The 16,621-nt window shown below is 43.2% G+C and overlaps 1 protein-coding gene across 3 annotated transcripts in view; it reads right to left on the bottom strand.

The window, feature by feature from the left end:
• Positions 1-14,832, bottom strand: part of slc36a1 (solute carrier family 36 member 1) — a 71,772-nt gene extending 56,940 nt beyond the window's left edge. For all 3 annotated transcript variants that reach the window (XM_072264050.1, XM_072264048.1, XM_072264049.1), the window contains exon 1: positions 14,731-14,832. The gene's annotated coding sequence lies outside the window, so the exon portion shown is untranslated. The remainder of the gene's footprint in view (positions 1-14,730) is intronic.
• Between the last annotated feature and the right edge of the window lie 1,789 nt (positions 14,833-16,621).

Here is a 16,621-nt window from a genome sequence, read left to right on the forward strand (position 1 = left end):
TTTACGGTTTTATTACTATTTAATTATTTATGGTGCAACTGTAATGAAAACCAATTTCCCCCAGGATCAATAAAGTATGACTATGACTACTATGACTATATCTACATCCCAAAGAGGAAGGGGTATTCTAAAGAAAAGATTACACAACCACTGCTAACAAGAGAAGTTGAAGTTGAAGCCAAAGAGTGGGCATAAAACAGATCAAAAGTTAGTGAGAAGTTAGAGGATTGGGAAGCTTTTAAAAACCAACAGAAGGCAACTAAAAAAAGTCATTAAGAAACTAAAGATGAAATATGAAGAAGGCCAGCCAATAATATTAAAGATGATACCAAAGGTTTCTGCAGACACATAAAGAGTGATAGAGAAGCAGGTCTAGAAATCGATCCACTGGAAAATGTTGCTGGAGAGGTAGTAATGGAGGGACAATGAAATAGCAGACGAACTGAGTAAGTATTTTGCATCAGTCTTCACTGTGGAAGACACTCACAGTATGGTGGAAGTTCCAGGTGTCAGGGGGAATGAAGTGTGGGAAGTTACCACAACTAAAGAGAAGGCCCTTGGGAAACTGAAAGGTCTGAAGGTAGATAAGTCACCTGGACCAGATGGTGTACACCCCAGAGTTCTGAAAGAAGTGACTGAAGAGAATGAGGAGGGATTAGTAATGATCTTTCAAGAATCACTAGATTCTAGAATGGTTTCTGAAGACTGGAAAATTGCAAATGTCACTGCACTCTTCAAGAAGGCAGAGGCAGAAGAAAGGAAACTATAGGCCAGTTAGTCTGATCTCAGTGGTTGGGAAGATGTTGGGGTCGATTATTAAGGATGGAGTCTCAGGGTAACTGGAGACACATGATAAAACAGGCTCTAGTCGGAATGGTTTCCTCAAAGGAAAACCTTGCCTGACAAATATGTTGAAATTCTTTGAAATATAACAAGCAGGATAGACAAAGGAGAATTGGTTGATATTGTGCACTTGGATTTTCAGAAGGCCTTTGATAAGGTGCCACACAAGAAGCTGCTTAACAAGCTACAAGCCCATGGTATTGCAGGAAAGATTCTAGCACGGATAAAGTGGTGGCTGACTGGCAGGAGGCAAAAAAGTGGGAATAAAGGGAGCCTTTTCTGACTGGCTGCCAGTGACTTGTGGTGTTCCACAGGGGTATGTGTTGGGACCGATTCTTTTTACATTATGTGTCAAGGAATTGGATGATGGAATTGATGGCTTTGCTGCAAAGTTTGCAGACGATACAAAGGTAGGTGGAGGGGCAGGTAATTTTAAGGAAATAGAGGGGCTACAGAAGGACTTGGACAGATTAGGAGAATTGGCAAAGAAGTGGCAGATGAAATACAGTGTCAGCAAATGTATGGTCGTGCACTTGGTAGAAGAAATGAAAGGATTGACTATTTTCTAAGTGGAGAGAAAATACAAAAAACCGAGGAACAAAGGAGGTGGGAGTCCTTGTGCACGGTTCCCTAAAGGTTACTTTGCAGGTTGAGTCTCTGGTGGGAAAGGCAAGTGCAATGTTAGCATTCATTTCAGGAGGACTAGTATATAAACGCATGAGTATAACATTGAGACTTTATAAAGCATTGAGAGGACTTACGGAGTATTGTCAGCAGGTTTGGGCCCCTTGCCTTGGAAAGGATGTGCTGAAACTGGAAAGGGTTCAAAGGAGCATCATAAAAATGACTCTACGTTTGAATGGCTCGTCATATGAAGAGCGTTTGGTGGCTGTAGGCCTATATTCACAGAATTCAGAAGAATGGAGAGTGACCTCATTGAAACCTATCGAGTGGTGAAAGGCCTTGATGGAGTGAATGTGGAGAGGATGTTTCTTAAGACCAGAGGACACAGACTCAGAACAGGGGGCATCCATTTAGAACAGAGATGAGGCCAGAGTGTGGTGAATCTGTGGAATTCATTACTACAGGCAGCTATGGAGGCCAAGTCTTTATGTAAATTTAAGGCAGAGGTTGATAGATTCTTAATTGGTCAAAGCATGAAGGAATATAGGGAGAAGGCAGGAGATTGGGGCTGAGAGGAAAATTGGATCAATCATGATGAAATGGCAGAGCAGACTCGATGGGCCAAATGGCCTAATTCTGAACCTGTATCTTATGGTATTATCACCTCCTTAGATCACCTGGAAAAAACAAACACCCATGTCAGGATGCTAGTCATTGACCATAGCTCAGTGTTTAACACCATCATTGCCACAGTCCTGATCGATAAGCTACGGAACCTAAGCCTCTGTAACTCCCTCTGCAACTGGGACCTCAGCTTCCTAACCAGCAGACCACAATCTGTGCAGACTGGTAATAATATCTCCTCCTTGCCAATGATCAACATTGGCACACCTCAGGGATATGTGCTTAGCCCACTGCTCTACTGTCTCTACACCCATCACTATGTGGCTAGGCATAGCTCAAATCCATCTGTAAATTTGTTGAAGATACAACCATTGTTGGCAGAATATCAGAGATGAGAGGGTGTACAGGACCAAGATATACCAGCTAGTTGAGTGGTATCACAGCAACAACCTTACACTCAATGTCAATAAGACCAAAGAGCTGATTGTGGACTTCAGAACGGGTAAGATGAGGGAACACAAACCAATCCTCAAAGAGGGATTAGAAGTGGAGAGAGTGAGTAGTTTCAAGTCCTTGGGTGTCAAGGTCTCTGAGGATCTAACCTGGTCCCAACACATTGATGCAGCTATAAAGGCAGCAAGACAGTGGCTATAGTTCATTAGGAGATTTGATTTGTCACCCAAGAAGCAATTTTGTTAGCCTTCGCAGGAACATAAAAGAAGAAATCCCTTACATATATTTGTGTGCTGTAGCACTTACTTTTTATTTGCAGTTATTTTGTAAACAACACCATTCTTTGCATTTCTGATCAGATGCTAACTGTATTTCATTGGCTTTGTATCTGTACTTGGCACAATGACAATAAAGTTGAATCTAATCTAATCTAATTTCCATAGATACTGCCTGACTGCAGAATTCCTCCAGTAGGTGTGTGTTGCTTTTGATTTCCAGCATCTACGAAATTTCTATAAATATTTTGTGCCAGTTTTCACTGTGGAACACACGAGCAGTCAGTGAGAAATTCAAGAGTGTCAGGGGGAAGAGGTGAGAGTAGTCACCATTACTAAAGAGAAGGTGCTTGGGAAGCTGAAAGATCTCAAGGTAGCTAAGTCACCTGAACCAGATGGACTACTCCCCAGGGTTCTGAAAGAGGTAGCTGAAGAGACTGTGGAGACATTAGTAGTTATCTTTCAAAACTTCCTAGATTCTGGAATGATTCTAGAGGACAGGAAAATTGCAAATGTCACTCTACCCTTTAAGAAGCGGTGGAGGTAAAAGACAGGGAACTATACACCAGTTAGCCTGACTTCAGGGGCTAGCAAGAGTTCATTATTGAAGTCCGTTATTGTCCTGACGAACAGTCTCAGCCTGAAACGTCCACTGTACCTGTTCCTAGTGATGCTGCCTGGCCTGCTGCATTCACCAGCAACTTTGATGTGTGTTGCTTGAATTTCCAGCATGTGCAGAATTCCTCGTGTTTCCATTATTGAAGATGTGGTTTGCACTACTTGGAGGCAAACAATAAAACAGGCCAAGGTCTCAATGGTTTCCTCAAGGGGAGATCTTGCCAGACACATCTGTTGGAAATAACTAGCGAACTCAAGTACAAGAATCCCAGAGACTTTGGCAATTCAAGCAAAATTAAAGATTTATTACAGAAATTAACCAGCAAAACTATTAACCAGCAGAACTCAGGCAAACTGTACAGAACCTTGAAGAATTTGTATCACTCACAATACACAAAGGAACTCAGAGTTTCACCAGACAACAATCCACAATGACCTAGCAAAGAGGGGTTGGCATACCTCCCCAGCCCAAATACACCCTGGAGCACCTAGGAATTCAGGACCAATTAGGTAGCCCCATGTCCAGATGAAGCAATAACCCCCAAAGACAGCAACTGCAAGGCAAGGCATGAAAATCCTGAGCTAACTTAATGACCCCAAATTGAATAAAAGTGATAAACACAAAGAGAGTTTAACGATCCCCATGATACCAAATGAGACAGCTGCAAAGCAAAGTGAAAACTCAGCGCTAGTCCAAAGACAAACAATGAGACACAAAAGGTAAACAATCCAAGGAACACCTCATACCTAGAAAGGTTACCGTGTTAGGGATCTGGAGCAGCAGCTTGGTGACCTACTGCTTGTCAGGGAAAGTGAAGAGGTGATAGACAGGAGCTACAGGGAGGTAGTCATCCCTAGGCTACAGGGGTCAGAAAACTGGGTCACTGTCAGGAGAGGGAAGGGAAATGCCCGGATAGTGGAGAGCACACCTGTGGCTGCCCCTCTCAGCAACAAGTATCTTGTTCTGGATGCTGTTGAAGGGGATGACCTGACAGGGGATGCCCACGGTGACCGGGTCTCTGGCACTGAGCCTGGCGCTGTTGTGCAGGAGGGAAGGAGGGAGAAGAGGAATGCGGTAGTCATAGGGGATTCCATAGTCAGGGGAACAGACAGGAGATTCTGTGAGCCTGATAGAGATACCCGCATGCTGTGTTGCCTCCCGGGTGCCAAGGTACGGGATGTCTCGGATCGGGTCCAGAATATTCTGAAGGGAGAGGGCGAGCAGCCAGTTGTCTTGGTACATGTTGGTACCAATAGCATAGATAGGAGAATGGAGGAGATCCTGAAGAGTGATTTCTGGGAGTTCGGAAGGAAGCTGAGAAGCAGGACATCCAGGGTAGTAATCTCGGGATTGCTACCTGTGCCATGTGCTAGCGAGGGCAAGAATAGTAAGATCAGGCAAATGAATGCGTAGCTGAGAGACTGGTGCAGGGGGCAGGGCTTCAGATTCTTGGATCATTGGGATCTCTTCTGGGGGAATTATGACCTTTTCAAAATGGACGGGTTACACCTGAACCGGAAGGGGACCGATATCCTGGCGGGATAGAGAGATAATAGAGCTGTTAGGGAGGGTTTAAACTAATTTGATAGGGGGATGGGAACCGGAATGATAGAGCGGAGGAAGGGGAAAACAGAAATAAATCTAAGATAGTGAGCAGTAAAGATGTCAGGAAAGACTGGCAGGTGATGGGGCAAATCTGCAGCCATTGGGATGACTTGTAGTGCAATCAAAGCAAAAAGTATCAAATACTGGTCTTATGGTGTTATACTTAAATGCACGCAGCATAAGGAATAAGGTGGATGATCTTGTCGTACAGCTACAGACTGGCAGGTATGATATTGTGGCCATCACTAAGACATGGCTAAAGGATGCGTGTCTCTGGGAGCTGAATGTCCAAGTATACGCGGTGTATCGGAAGGATAGGCAGGTAGGCAGAGGGGGTGGCGTGGCTTTCTTGGTAAGAAATGATATCAAATCATTAGAAAGAGGTGACATAGGATCGGAAGGTGCAGAATCTTCATGGGTTGAGCTAAGATAGCAGTGTTATGGTAATTGTGGGGGATTTAACATGCGAGTGGATTGGGAAAATCAGGTCGGCACTGGATCTCAAGAGAATTTGTAGAATGTCTGCAAGATGTCTTTTTAGAACAGCTTGTTGTTGAGCCCACTAGGGTATTGGCTGTACTGGATTGGGTATTGTGTAATGAACCGGAGGTGATTAGAGGGATTGAGGTGAAGGAACCCTTAGGAGACAGTGATCATAACATGATTGAGTTCACTGTGAAATTTGAAAAAGAGAAGCCGAAATCTGATGTGTCGGTATCTCAGTGGAGTAAAGGAAATTACAGTGGCATGAGAGAGGAACTGGCCAATGTTGACTGGAAAGGGACACTGGTGGGAAGGACGGCAGAGCAGCAGTGGCTTGAATTTATGCGAGAAGTGAGGAAGGTACAAGACAGATATATTCCAAAAAAGAAGAAATTTTCGAATGGAAAAAGGATGCAATCGTGGCTGACAAGAGAAGTCAAAGCCAAAGTTAAAGCAACGAGAGGGCATACGAGGAAGCAAAAATTAGTGGGAAGACGGAGGATTGGGAAGTTTTTAAAAGCTTACAAGATGAAACCAAAAAGGTCATTAAGAGGGAAAAGATGAACTATGAAAGGAAGCTAGCAAATAAAATCATAGAGGATACTAAAAGCTTTTTCAAGTATAAAAAGAGTAAAAGACAGGTGAGAGTAGATATAGGACCGATAGAAAATGATGCTGGAGAAATTGTAATGGGAAATAAGGGGATGGCAGAGGAACTGAATGAGTATTTTGCATCAGTCTTCACTGAGGAAGACATCAGCAGTATATCGGACACTCAAGGGTGTCAGGGAAGAGAACTGTGCGTAGTCACAATTACGACAGAGAAAGTACTCAGGAAGCTGTATAGTCTAAAGGTAGATAAATCTCACTGACCAGATGGAATGCACCCTCGTGTTCTGAAGGAGGTAGCTGTGGAGATTGCGGAGGCATTAGCAATGATCTTTCAAAAGTTGAAAGATTCTGGCATGGTTCCGGAGGACTGGAAGATTGAAAATATCACTCCGCTATTTAAGAAGGGGGCAAGGAAGCAAAAAGAAAATTATAGACCTGTTAGCTTGACATTGGTGGTTGGGAAGTTGTTAGAGTCGATTGTCAAGGATGAGGTTACGGAGTACCTGGAGGCATATGACAAGATAGGCAGAACTCAGCATGGATTCCTTAAAGGAAAATCCTGCCTGACAAACCTATTACAATTTTTTGAGGAAATTACAAATAGGTTAGACAAGGGAGATGCAGTGGAGATGAGTTCCACACGGTAGGCTTATTCAGAAAGTTAGAAGGCATGGGATCCAGGGAAGTTTGGCCAGGTGGATTCAGTATTGGCTTGCCTGCAGAAGGCGGAGGGTGGTGGTGGAGGGAGTACATTCAGATTGGAGGATTGTGAGTAGTGGTGTCCCACAAGGATCTGTTCTGGGACCTCTACTTTTTGTGATTTTTATTGACGACCTGGATGTGGGGGTAGAAGGGTGGTTTGGCAAGTTTGCAGACGACACAAAGGTTGGTGGTGTTGTAGATAGTGTAGAGGATTGTCAAAGATTGCAGAGAGACATTGATAGGATGCAGAAGTGGGCTGAGAAGTGGCAGATGGAGTTCAACCCGGAGAAGTGTGAGGTGGTACACTTTGGAAGGACAAACTCCAAGGCAGAGTACAAAGTAAATGGTAGGATACTTGGTAGTGTGGAGGAGCAGAGGGATTTCGGGGTACATGTCCACAGATCCCTGAAAGTTGCCTCACAGGTGGATAGGGTAGTTAAGAAAGCTTATGGGGTGTTAGCTTTCATAAGTCGAGGGATAAGAGTTTAAGAGTCGCGATGTAATGATGCAGCTCTATAAAACTCTGGTTAGGCCACACTTGGAGTACTGTGTCCAGTTCTGCTCACCTCACTATAGGAAGGATGTGGAAGAATTGGAAAGAGTACAAGGGAGATTTACCAGGATGCTGCCTGGTTTAGAAAGTATGAATTGTGATCAGAGATTAAGGGAACTAGGGCTTTACTCTTTGGAGAGGAGGATGAGAGGAGACATGATAGAGATGTACAAGATAATAAGAGGAATAGATAGAGAGGATACCCAGTGCCTCTTCCCCAGGGCACCACTGCTCAATACAAGAGGACATGGCTTTAAGGTAAGGGGTGGGAAGTTCAAGGGGGATATTAGAGGAAGGTTTTTTTACTCAGAGAGTGGTTGGTGCGTGGAATGCACTGCCTGTGTCAGTGGTGGAGGCAGATACACTAGTGAAGTTTAAGAGACTACTAGACAGGTATATGGAGGAATTTAAGGTGGGGGCCTATATGGGAGGCAGGGTTTGAGGGTCGGCACAACATTCTGAACCTGTATCTTATGGTATTATCACGGCCTTAGATCACTTGGAAAAAACAAACACCCATGTCAGGATGCTAGTCATTGACCATAGCTCAGCATTTAACACCATCATTCCCACAGTCCTGATCGATAAGCTACGGAACCTAAGCCTCTGTACCTCCCTCTGCAACTGGATTCTCAGCTTCCTAACCAGCAGACCACAATCTGTGCAGACTGGTAATAATATCTCCTCCTTGCCAATGATCAACACTGGCACACCTCAGGGATATGTGCTTAGCCCACTGCTCTACTGTCTCTACACCCATCACTATGTGGCTAGGCATAGCTCAAATGCCATCTGTAAATTTGTTGAAGATACAACCATTGTTGGCAGAATATCAGAGATGAGAGGGTGTACAGGACCAAGATATACCAGCTAGTTGAGTGGTATCACAGCAACAACCTTACACTCAATGTCAATAAGACCAAAGAGCTGATTGTGGACTTCAGAACGGGTAAGATGAGGGAACACAAACCAATCCTTAAAGAGGGATTAGAAGTGGAGAGAGTGAGTAGTTTCAAGTTCCTGGGTGTCAAGCTCTCTGAGGATCTAACCTGGTCCCAACACATTGATGCAGCTATAAAGGCAGCAAGACAGTGGCTATAGTTCATTAGGAGTTTGAGAAGATTTGACTTGTCACCCAAGACACTCACAAAACTTCTACAGATGTACTGTGGAGAGTATTCTGACAAGCTGCATCACTGTCTGGTATGGGGTGGCAGAGCTACTGCACAGGATCGAACAAGTTATAGAAAGTTGTAAAATGAGTCAGTTTCATCACGCTACTAGCCTTCAAGAAGCGGTGCCTCAGATTATTAAGGACCCCCCCCCCCCACCCAGGACATGCCCTCTTCTCATCGCTACCATCAGGTATGAGGTACAGAAGCCTGAAGGCACACACTCAGTGATTCAGGAACAGCTGCTTACCCTCTGCCATACGATTCCTAAATGGACATTGAACCCGTGAACACTACCTCTCTTTTATATTATTTCTGTTTTTGCACTATTTTTAATTTAACTATTTAATATATACAGTGGCATGCAAAAGTTTGGGCACCCCGGTCAAAATTTCTGTTACTGTGAATAGCTAAGCAAGTAAAAGGTGACCTGATTTCCAAAAGGCATAAAGTTAATTACACATTTCCTTAATATTTTAAGCAAGATTACTTTTTTATTTCCATCTTTTACAGTTTCAAAATAACAAAAAAGGAAAAGGGCCCCATGCAAAAGTTTGGGCACTCTGCATGGTCAGTACTCAGTAACACCCCCTTTGGCAAGTATCACAGCTTGTAAACGCTTTCTGTAGCCAGCTAAGAGTCTTTCAATTCTTGTTTGGGGATTTTTCGCCCATTCTTCCTTGCAAAAGGCTTCTAGTTCTGGGAGATTCTTGGGCTGTCTTGCATGCACTGCTCTTTTGAGGTCTATCCACAGATTTTCGGTGATGTTTAGGTCAGGGGACTGTGAGGGCCATGGCAAAACCTTCAGCTTGTGCCTCTTGAGGTAGTCCATTGTGGATTTTGAGGTGTGTTTAGGATCATTGTCCTGTTGTAGAAGCCATCCTCTTTTCATCTTCAGCTTTTTTACAGACGGTGTGATGTTTGCTTCCAGAATTTGCTGGTATTTAATTGAATTCATTCTTCCCTCTACCAGTGAAATGTTACCCATGCCACTGGCTGCAACACAAGCTCAAAGCATGATCGATCCACCCCCACGCTTAACAGTTGGAGAGGTGTTCTTTTCATGAAATTTTGCACCCTTTTTTCTCCAAACATAGCTTTGCTCATTGCGACCAAAAAGTTCTTATTTTAACTTCATCTTGTTTTGTGTTAGTCTTGTGTTTCTGTGATATCATTCTGGAGGAACAAATTGTATCATTTCTTAACACATGCATTACTAAATGACAATAAAAGAGGACTGCGTGTCCTCATAATCTAATCTAATCAGTCCACAGGACTTGTTTCCAAAATGCATCAGGCTTGTTTAGATGTTCCTTTGCAAACATCTGATGCTGAATTTTGTGGTGAGGACGCAGGAAAGGTTTTCTTCTGATAACTCTTCCATGAAGGTCATATTTGTGCAAGTGCTGCTGCATAGTAGAACATTGCACCACCACTCCAGGGTCTGCTAAGTCTTCCTGAAGGTCTTTTGCAGTCAAACGGGGGTATTGATTTGCCTTTCTAGCAATCCTACAATTCACTTAACTATTAACAGTAACATAAATTTTGACCAGGGGTGCCCAAACTTTTGCATGCCACTGTACATATATACTTACTGTAAGAGATTTACTTATCTATTTTTCTATATTATCATGTATTGCATTGTACTGCTGCTAAATTAACAAATTTCACGACATATAGCAGTGACATTAAACCTGATTCTGACGATTAGTCTCAGTTTCTCCCTATCTGCCACATCGCTACTCAAAATGGACCCTTTTCACTCTAGTACTTCCAAAACACTGTCCTTCAGGAAACTTTGCTGCCCCTCTGTTATTGTTGATGAAGCCTCCATACACATTTCTTCCATTTACTACACATCTGCACTCCCCTCTCCTCTTCCCAGACAAGAAAGATCACCTGATCCATCTTTTCATTTCCCTAGCTTCAGCACACAGCCATATCATCTTTTGCCACTTTCAACAAGATAAAACTACCCTACTTTCCTCCTCTCCGGCGTGCTGCAAGGATCATAGAAACATAGAAAGTAGATGCAGGAGTAGGCCATTCGGCCCTTCTAGCCTGCACCACCATTCAGTATGATCATGGCTGATCATCCAACTCAGAACCTTGTACCAGCCTTCCCCCTGATACCCCCTGATCCTTTTAGCCACAAGGGCCATATCTAACTCCCTCTTAAATATAGCCAATGAACTGGCCTCAACTGTTTCCTGTAGCAGAGAATTCCACAGATTCACCACTCTGTGTGAAGAAGTTTTTCCTAATCTCTGTCCTAAAAGGCTTCCCCTTTATCCTCAAACTGTGACCCCTCGTTCTGGACTTCCCCAACATCGGGAACAATCTTCCTGCATCTAGCCTGTCCAATCCCTTTAGGATTTCATATGTTTCAATAAGATTCCCCCTCAATCTTCTAAATTCCAATGAGTATAAGCCTAGTCAATCCAGTCTTTCATCATATGAAAGTCCTGCCATCCCAAGAATCAATCTGGTGAACCTTCTTTGTACTCCCTCTATAGCAAGGATGTCTTTCCTCAGATTAGGGGACCAAAACTGCACACAATACTCCAGGTGTGGTCTCACCAAGGCCTTGTACAACTGCAGTAGTACCTCCCTGCTCCTGTACTCGAATCTTCTTGCTATAAATGCCAGCATACCATTCGCCTTTTTCACCGCCTGCTGTACCTGCATGCCCACTTTCAATGACTGGTGTATAATGACACCCAGGTCTCGTTGCACCTCCCCTTTTCCTAATCGGCCACCATGCAGATAATAATCTGTTTTCCTGTTTTTGCCACCAAAGTGGATAACCTCACATTTATCCACATTAAATTGCATCTGCCATGAATTTGCCCACTCACCTAACCTACCCAAGTCACCCTGCATCCTCCTCACAGCAAACACTGCTGCCCAGCTTCGTGTCATCCGCAAACTTGGAGATGCCGCATTTAATTCCCTCATCTAAGTCACTAATATATATTGTAAACAACTGGGGTCCCAGCATTGAGCCTTGCGGTACCCCACTAGTCACTGCCTGCCATTCTAAAAAGGTCCCGTTTATTCCCACTCTTTGCTTCCTGTCTGCCAACCAATTCTCTATCCACATCAATACCGTGTGCTTTAAGTTTGCACACTAACCTCCTGTGTGGGACCTTGTCAAAAGCCCTTTGAAAATCCAAATATACCACATCCACTGGTTCTCCCTTATCCACTCTACTAGTTACATCCTCAAAAAATTCTATGAGATTCGTCAGACATGATTTTCCTTTCACAAATCCATGCTGACTTTGTCCGGTGATTTCACCGCTTTCCAAATGTGCTGTTATCACATCTTTGATAACTGACTCTAGCATTTTCCGCTCTCTCACTTCTGGTCTGCCTATCCCTTCCCACAACCCCCTTCATCCCCAGCAATCTGTACCTTAGAATTCCACTTACCTCCTCATTCATCAATATCCTGTTATTAAACCACTGCTCGGCTAGAGTGAAATTAAAATCAACTTTAACTTCCATAAAGAAGCTGAACATTTCTTCAGATATTTCTGCCTTACAAGTCAAAGCTTGATTCTTGGCATATTAAAAGTCTCCTTTTGCAACAATTTTAAAATGGAACATTATTAGAGATATCATGCTAGGTCTGTTTAAATTAATTTTTTTTTAAAGTTTCATGCTACAAGTAAATTCCTCTCCCCCCCCCCCATATGACATAAAAAACCTAGAGATTGTTTTCTAATACAGTTCTAAACTGAACTTACATGGCATCTCTTACAATAATCTTCTAGTTAGATATTGCTTTGAGTAGACTTTATTGAGCTGGGAATCTAAATGAGAATATGATTTAGAAGATCAGAAGCAAAAGAATAAGTAAAAAAAAAATCAATAAACAAATAAAACAAAGGTTGCATCACTGGAACACAAAAACAACAGCATCAGCTTAGAACTTTTGTTCTGCTTGTATGCAGTCTGTTTTTATTAACCAAAGATACCTGGGACTTTGAACTTGGGAAGACAACTACAACTCTGTCATAAAGGCTATCAGTGAGCAGAGCATTAAGTAATGGACAAGTTTCAGAATAGCAGAAAAATGCAAAAATCTGACTGTAAACAAGAAAGCTTGAATTACAGAATAAGTAAAAAGAAGTTCACACATTTGTGCACTTGTAGAAAGTAATTTCAGTGATCATAAGTCTTAACATGCATTTGAAAGAATATTTACAATGGAATAGACAAGAATATTTTTCTTTTCAAGCCAGTTTGTCCACAGTACAGGAACTTTGCACTGTTCTATATCTTGAAAAATGAACCAAACTGCAATAAATTACTTTAAATGAACTTTACGGAGAAATGCTCATCTTAAAACAAAGACTATGGCAGAGGCTGTCCAGCTGTACTCAGCCAGCTTCCCTGATCTTGTTCAAAATAGTTTGAGGATTCACATATGGGAATGCTGGTGTTGCTTTCCTTGATGCAACGCTTGTGTGTGAGTGTCTTTGTTTAACATGGGGAGGCTGATGCATGAGCAGCCACCACATGGTCCTTGACAGATCAGGGTCAGGGTCCAGTGGCATAAAATACAAGACAACTGGGGATCTTTCACTGCTGCAGCCTTCCTCCATCTTCAATGCCATTGTGATGTGTCATCATCGTAGGCCAGATCCACCATGGGATTGCTGTCTCTCTGGAACCGTCTCCTTGACCAAACCACCATGGGTGACCCTAGCAGGAGCTAAGTGCCAAAAGTCTAAACTCCAGGCGGCATCGCTCTCCAGACCTCAGGAACTCACAAGCCTCGCCACAATCACAAGGTGACGATCCTCAGAGAAGGCTTAACATTACCTCTGAAAGAGAGCATCTTCACCAACAAAAAAAAAATTCCAATATGGCATAACTTGCATTCATGGACACATTGTCTGCAATGGGTGTGAAACCACAGCCTCCAGCCTCAGGCAATTAACACTAATTTTTCATCAGCAGTCATTTCTGATACTCTATTCAATACAAAACCTAAGAAAAGTGCAATCATATGGACAGATTGTACTTTTTGCTATTTTTAAATTTTTAATTGAATGGTCAGACCTAGGAAGGCAAGATGGCAAGAGGCAAGTCTGAGGTTAAAAAAATCACGTGGAAAAGATCGGTCGATGTTTTGGGCCGGAACCCTTCGTCAGGACTGTAGGGGGAAGGGGCAGAGGCCCCATAAAGAAGGTAGTGTGTTCCCCTATTCCTTCACCTTTCCTGCCTATCACCTCCCTGCCTCCCTCGCCCACCCCTTTATCTTTCCCCTTACTGGTGTTTCACCTGGAACCTACCGGCCTTTTCCTTCCCACCCTCCCCCCACCTTCTTTATAGGGCCTCTGCCCCTTCCCCCTACAGTCCTGACGAAGGGTTCCAGCCCGGAACGTCGACCGATCTTTTCCACGGATGCTGCCCGACCTGCTGAGTTCCTCCAGCGTGTTGTGAGTGTTGCTTCGAACCCAGCATCTGCAGATTATTTTCTGTTTAAAAAATCACGTAATAACTGCAAGTCATCAGGAAAATCAAAATCTGTATTCCATAAACCTTCCTCAAGTGCATAAGCAATCGTAAAATTCAAGATTTGGCTATTTCAAATCAGAAAGCATGCATTAATCACATAAAATGTTCATTACTCTTCTCTTAAGATAATGTCCGCGTCTTAGGACATTGCTCATTAATTTCAATTTACATTCAGAAAACAATTTACCGAAGGATACCAGCATTACCAAATCAGAATACAACACCGGCCCGCCCAAAGCAATTTATGGAATTGGAGGAAGAACGAAGTGTGGGAGAGTTTTCAGAATCATTTAGAAAAGGAAACAGATTTAAGAGCAATTCTATTGTTTGGACACTACGTGGCCGAAAATACAGCTGTCAACCAAGAAAATCGCGATGAGCGTACAAATTTGAATGGGTTGAAACAGGAAGGGGTTGGAGAATCGAGACGAGAAAGGGATTGACATGTTAACCTGACAACTGTAGAAAGTAGCAACACTAGAGAACAGGATAGCTGTGGGCCAGTGGGCATTAAGCAGTATAGAAAAGGGTGGGGAGAGGATTAACACCAAACCCATCGATCAGGCTGTCCTGTGCATTCTCCACTCCTGCAAGGAAGGAAATGGTAAACCCCCTCCCGACCATAGCACTCACCTCTCTCATTTCAGTGCCACTTCATTTTCCCTGGGACACCGGCACCAGCCCCCCCAGAAAGCGGCTTTCAACCCGGCTGCCGACAAGCCGCCAGTCATGTGACGTGCATTGTCACGTGCCTGTCACCTGACCGGAAACTGCCGGGGAGCCGGGGCTGAGAACGGCAGGGAGAGGGAAGCTGCTGGGTCAACGCGCCCGATGCACTGGGGGAACTCAGCGGGTCGGGCAGCATCGATGGAGGGGGAGTGAACAGTCGTCACACTTCATCATCAGGACTCAGGAGAGCGTGGGGGAAATAAATTAATGCAATTTCAAGTGGTTGAATAATTAAATGACAGTCTTTCTGCCGGGAGGGTGGGTGTGTGCACTGGGGGGGAAGGGTAGAACAGATCCGTCCCTCGTCTCCAGCATGAAGCAGAACAGGTTTGACTGCCTCACCCATTATTCGTTCTCCAAGCTCGCTCCAACTACCGTAAGACGTCAGATAAGACAGTGATAACGAGCTTGATGCTGATTCTGAGAGGAGATCTGTTTGGAACTTACCGGATACTCAAAGACTTCGTTAGAGTGGAAATGGAGATGTTTCCATTAGTAGCAGAATCTAGTATCTGAGGGCCTTGAACTATCAGAATCAAAATCAAGTTTATTATTACCGGTGTGTGACATGAAATTTGTTAACTTAGCAGCTGCGGTTCAATGCAATATATAATCTAGGAGATAAAAAATAAATAAAAATAATGATAAATAAACAAGTAAATCAATTAGGGTATACGTATATTGAACAGATTTTATAAAGGTGAAAACAGAAATACTGCATATTAAAAAAGTGAGGCTACTACCCAAGATGGAGCTGATTAGATATACAACCATCTGCAGCTTCTTTTGGTCCTGTCAGAATGCTCTCCGCGGTACAACTATAGAAGTTTTTGAGTGTATTTGTTGACATGCCAAATCTCTTAAAACTCTTAATGAAGTATAGCTGCTGTCCTGCCTTCTTTATAATTACATTGATATGTTGGGACCAGGTATGATCCTCAGAGATCTTGACACCCAGGAACTTGAAGCTGCTCACTCTCTCCACTTCTAATCCCTCTATGAGGATTGGTATGTGTTCCTTCGTCTTACCCTTCCTGAAGTCCGCAATCAGCCCTTTCCTCTTACTAATGTTGAGTGCCAGATTGTTGCTGTGGTACCACTGAAGGGAATAAATTTTCTATTTACCCTTGAGAATTTTGAGTATGTACTGTGGGATTCTGTAAGGATGATTTTTATTCAAGACATTTTGCCATGCAATAAGGCAGAAATCTCCCTGCGGCCTCACCCGCTTCTCTGAGATCAATTGACAAGCAACCAGAGGACAATGAGCATTGGAAATCTTGGGCTCTCACACACCACAAAAATGTTCCCGAGGCTTGTTCAGTTAACAACACTGAATATAGGATGTATAAGTGTGTACAGAGCCCAGACAGATGAATTAGTTAAAATACCAGAACAGAGTCAGTGGCCTTTCCTGTCCTGATGCTCGCAGAGCATGATAATTCCCCTTTTTGGCATTGCAAGTTAGCAATATTTAACATAAAGAGCTTTCACTTTGTAGTTCAATACATAATGATAACTTAAACAGCATTTTTCATACAGGTGATGTGCTTTACAATAGGAATAAGTATCAACATAAAAATAAAAGAAAATTCTGTTTGTTAAAAATGAGGTTAAATAAATAGATATTGAGTTGTCATTTAAAAGTATCAGCCAAGTCTGCATCCTTTATTAAAGGTATTGAATTCCTCAGTTCAGGAACATAGTTTAAGGCAGCAGTGAAGGCCCTCCCTCTGTCTGTCCTTGGCCATCTTCTCTATTGTGTCCCAGGTGTGGTTCCCTACGGTACCACGCC

This window comes from Mobula birostris, chromosome 7 (assembly GCF_030028105.1).
Source record: "Mobula birostris isolate sMobBir1 chromosome 7, sMobBir1.hap1, whole genome shotgun sequence".
Lineage (NCBI taxonomy): Eukaryota > Metazoa > Chordata > Chondrichthyes > Myliobatiformes > Myliobatidae > Mobula > Mobula birostris.